The 5,234-nt window shown below is 42.4% G+C and overlaps 1 long non-coding RNA gene across 1 annotated transcript; it reads left to right on the forward strand.

Moving 5' to 3' along the window:
- Positions 1-930: 930 nt before the first annotated feature.
- Positions 931-2,433, forward strand: LOC117245151. The gene is made up of 3 exons (XR_004499458.1): positions 931-1,090; positions 1,882-1,910; positions 2,010-2,433. It is a non-coding gene; the product is annotated as an uncharacterized LOC117245151 (long non-coding RNA).
- The last annotated feature ends 2,801 nt before the right edge of the window (positions 2,434-5,234 follow it).

Here is a 5,234-nt window from a genome sequence, read left to right on the forward strand (position 1 = left end):
TATTTCTTGAAAGAGTACCAAAATTTTATTTGATTAAAAAACCTCAAAAATCTGTTGAAATTATCAAGTAGAGCTTTTGTGACATTTTTTTTTAAAAAAATAATGTTCCTGAATATTTAAACTTTTAGTAATGTCATATATAAAGTCAAGTAGTTAGCTGACATTTGGATTATGATTATGAAATGCTGTACAGCATAAAAAATGTGGTATTGTTTTTGGAGTACTGTACCCAGGTATTTAAAACTGCTGTAGGACCTTATGCCCCTTCATAAATCTTGTGGGACTGAAACATTAATAACTAAATTTAGTTAGTGATTGTGTTGTTAATGCTTTCAAAATGAAAAAGGGCTTAATACTGCTTTGCTTGGAGGTATTAATGGCTGCTGTTATGGAGGCTGTATGTTTTGTTTATTTGCAGTGCTGCTTAGTGGTGATGGATATACTCACCCCTTTCATTTATGGTAAATACAGAGACCAATTAAGTGCTCCTTTGTGTGGTGATGGATGGAACAAAAGCCAGCTGGGACCCAAGGCAATGAGCTGTGCAAAACTAATGAGCAACAGAGCCAAATGGACATGGGCTTTAGATTAATTGTAAACTCCGGTGTGATTGGTTAATGGTATAGCCTTCTGTATTTTTGAGAAGTAAAAATATTGAGGAAAAACTGCAAAAAGAGAGAGAGGGGCAATGCTTAGCCCAGAAGAAAGCCACAAGCAAGAGCTCCTAGTGGGAATAGTGCTCACTGGGAAGAGAGTCTTGGATTTCTGGAAAGAAAACCTCAATTTTTGGAGTTTTTTACCTATGTATTGAGAATGCAGAGTTGTGAATTTATTTAATTTTTTTGTGTGTGTGTGGTAAAAAAGCAGAACTCCACCCAAGAAACACTTGATTTGTCTCAGCTTGTTTTCTTTCTTTTGGGAAACAGGTGTGCTACTGAGATCTGCCCCTACCTTGGGAGCAACCCCATGGGAGAAAAGGGAGCTCCACCGGGAAATGGGAAATGTTCTGCTTTTCCTTTGTATTCCACATGTCACAAGGCAGACCAGACTTCTGTGATAGGCATGGTGGGAATCAGGAGGGATGACAAAGGTGAGGGTGTTTATGGTTGTATTTGAAGTCCTAAAATCAAAATTACCTGATTAGTTGATTTGCAGTAGTTGTGAGCAACACTGATGAACTGGGAGTGGAGCCTGAGTGCAGCTGGTGTCTTGATTCATGTAGGGCTTAGCAGGCACATTAAAATTATCTACTACAGCATTTCAATGTTATTATTTTTTACTGATACTGCTGCAAGAAGAGATTCAAGGATTTCTAGGATGAGAATGCAAAGGGATCTCTGCAGGGGGAAAAATTCTCAAGGGTTTTTTTCTGACATTGATGAGAGCAAGTTGGACACTTGGGATTTATGGTAACCTGCTGACAGCAAGATAATGCCTTGGGGAGGTGGGCTAAAAATTGCCAACACACTCTTTGCTAAAGAATACTGGACTGTGTGAGTCATTGGGAATGAAATACCGGAGAATATTAATTCTCAGCCCATCAAATAGGTTTAATGTTTACCCTATTGTTAAATTGTCTTCTTTACTCATGGATTTGAGAACATCTTGTTCACTACAACTTAGTCACAAATGTGTCCTGCAGAGTGACTGCTAAAGTCCAGTTGGAAGAGCTGGTGGCTGTATCTATTGAAATTCAGGTTGCAACATGATTTTTATTTTCCATAGGAGTCATTGTTCTGAAGTCTTAAGCACTTATGAGAGGCTGTCCTTATTTGTTCCTTCAAAAATGTCATTGGTGGGATAAATGTTCAGAAGTGTATCATAGTCTGCTTTTTCTAAGGTGTAGTCTGTCTTGACTGGTGAATTAATTGTATCTCACAGGTGCTTGGTTCAGCTGTGACAATATAAAGGTATTCAGACCACCTTTTTTTTTTCTTTGTACTTGTATGATATCCTTTGATTTCTATTTTTATGATTCTACATCTATATAATTTCTCTTCCACTTTTAGTGAAAGGACGCCAAAACTTTGGGTGAAGAAGCCAGAGATGCCTGAACCTGGGGGTAAAACTCTCAGAAGAGAATGTTATCTTGTGATCTCAATAATGAAATGGAAAAAGAGCTGCTTTCATGTGACAGCTGGTAAAGATTTTTGTTTAGAATAAGGAAAATTCTGTTCTGCTCAAAGGGTCTGCCACTTTCTCAGGATATGGGGGTTGCAGAATAAGAAAACTTTCCTGTGAATGGGAAGGAAAAGAAACTGCTGCTAGGCAGCTCACCTAGCCCTGGTACTGTTTGTTTAAAGGCTGACAGTTCACCTGGCCAGAGGTTTTAATCCACTTTTACAACAGCATTTCAGGACAAACTGATTCAGGATCCTGGGTGGGAATTTGGAGAAAGGAAAGAAGCAGTGATCCTGTATTTGCTGGCTTTGTTTAAAAAGCAAACAAATATTCCTTCACGAGAATACTGGATTTCTTCCCTTTTAATGGAAACAACATCAGCATGTATTGCTTCCCTTCCTGTGCCTGCATTTTCCTGTATTTTCTGTAAGAAGCTGCGCCCCAGCTCTGTTCCCTGAGCCCAGCAGAGCACATGTGTGTCCCAGTGCTGCAGGCAGCAGGGCTGGGTCCCCACGCTGGTGTGCAGACACCAGCTCTGACCTGTGAGGAGATCAAGGCTCCAGATTCCTGCAGCCCTGGGCAGCACAGGTTTGCTTTGAGCTCTGCCATGTAGGGAGATATTACAGAGCAGCCAAGGCAGGGATTTTCATTGCCAGCCTACAAGAAGCCTTATGAATCCCTTCAAGAAGAACAGCCCTAAAGGCAGGTACTCCAAAAGGCAGTCACCTGCTGCAGAGATGCTCTTTTGGGTACTCATCCCCCTTCTACATATAAATCCTGAATAACCCCTCCAATATATGTAACTTTTAAGTCTGACTTCATTAAGCTGGAGACCAAGCTGAGGCCGTAAGCCAAAAATCCCATCTGGCCATTTGGCCCTGGCTGGGCTGCAGTGAGGGCTGGCAGTGCTGGGCTGTGAGGCTCTGTGGGCTGGGTGGGTTTTGCAGGGAAGTGCAGCAGACCCGGTCTCTGCTCATGTCCCTGTGGTGTCACAGGCTCACTCAGTGGGGTAAGTGACTGTGCTCTGCTTTAGGGGCTTCTGGGGTCACCCTGTGTTACTGACTTGGTCACTGTTTGGCTGTGAGGTGGCATCCCAGGCAGAGAGGGCAGAGGAACTACTGCTGAAAATTTAGATGGTACTTGTGGAGGCTCTGAGATTTCACAGGTAACAGCCATTGCTCACTATGTATTCCTGCTGCTGGGGGCTGGGAATAAATACCCCCCATCCTCCACAGAACCTTGATATAGATAGATATGGTGCCTGCTATTGCAGCTAAATGTTCAGAGATAAGTATTCCTCAGCAGAGCACTGAGGGGGTGAAGAACAAAACATTTCAAATTTGGACAGAATTTTTTGGCTTCCTAGCTTGAAGAGCATCTGTTCAAGGACCATGGAAGGTGACCCTGCTCTCCCCATGGTGTCACCTCTCATGGTCTGGACCTGTGTGATGTATTATGAAGTGTCTCTTCTGAAGCATGAAATGGAGTCAATATGTGAGGATCTCGCCTTTCATTTTGCAGGAGAGCAGGGAAGAGAGGAGGTGGGAGGGGAAGGCGTGCACTTAAACCGGCTCAAAATAACGATCAGAAAGTGAATAAAAATTTCCCACAGACTTAATATTTTTAAGACTATGTGACTTTTTAAGCCAGCCACCTGACTTTGGGGAGGGGAAAGGGGCTGACTCATAATATTTGAATACTACAGGTTGGCAATGCCGAGCCTCGCTGCTTTCCGGGCGGGTGTAATTAGTGTGAGGAGAGTGAATTGCCTCCCTCGGATCTTGGAAGGGAGTAGTAGAGCAGAGGAGTAGCTGTGACTCAGACGTGGGGATGTGTGTGAGTCACGGTGACTCTTGCTTGGTAATTGCTTGCTTAGAGCAGCACTTGAAATCTCCCGGTCCATCCCCACGGAAGGCTGGATGTCTGCAGCACATACAGAGACAGCTTTAAAAGAAATGCTGGTTAAAAGAAATGCTGTTGCCGGCTGAGAAAAAGAATGAGCTGTGACATTTTGCTGTCTTACGGGTGAATTAGAATCTAAATGGAAATGCTTTGATTCCTTTCCCATCACATAGGCTGATTTCAGTATTTACATGAACTCTAACCCCTAAGTGCTGCAGAGCTCCAGCCTGCATGGAGTTTGGATGGTGTTTGTGAAGCACACATCCACACAGCCTAGACCAGGAGGAAAGTTTGGGCAGTAATGACAGTCTGATGACTTGAGATTTTTATTGTTACTTTCATTACTTTTATAAAGTATTTGTCAGTCACGTCTGCAGAGCAGGAATTCTAAGGAGTAATTGGCGTTGCTATTATGTATTGCTTTAATGTGAAATCCATTTTATTTATTTGTTTGGATTTCAGCCCAGAAGTGGATTATTGTTTTATCCATATCCAGTTTAAAACATTTGATTTGAGCTTTCAGCATGCAAATTAATCTTTGTGTATTTCTAGATGGAGAAACTTTGCAAGCTTCTATTTATATGATATTAAAGATAAGGGATGAGGACCAATGAAAACAGAACCAAATATTTACACCTGTGAAAAAGAGAAACAACAACATCTCAAATCATACTCTACATGAACCAAATGAGAGAAAAAAGGCCTGTAAGAATGTGAAAGTAGTTGTCTTTGTTGCCTCTAGGAGATATTCATAGATGGTGCATCATTGAAGTGGTTGGTCATTACTCTGTAGCATCTGGGTTTGCCTTGGCCCCCAAAGAAAGGCAGAGCTTGGAGCATCTGCTGTGTTTATTCCTGAACTTTCAGGGGAAAAAAGAGAGCTGCTGGGCTTCAAGGGCATCCTAGCTGGCTACAAAACTCCTAGGTAAGCCTGGCCAGCTCCCCAAGTTTTATTTCAGTGAAATTTCACATTTCACTTTTATGTGCGTCTGAAATGGGGTTGAAAGCCACAGACTTGAATGTCATTTTGTGGAGGAAATTGCACAGCTCTTAATTTAAGTAGCATTGAGAGGAACTGAGCTGACAGGAGCTCAGCAGCCAGGCTGTACAATGGCAGCTCCCTCGAGTCCCACTCCCATCACCACAAAAGAACTGAGGATTTTTTCCCACATCCAAAGAGACCTGGATAAGGAGGAGGCATCTCCTCGTCT

This window comes from Parus major, chromosome 14, assembly GCF_001522545.3.
Source record: "Parus major isolate Abel chromosome 14, Parus_major1.1, whole genome shotgun sequence".
NCBI classification, from domain to species: domain Eukaryota; kingdom Metazoa; phylum Chordata; class Aves; order Passeriformes; family Paridae; genus Parus; species Parus major.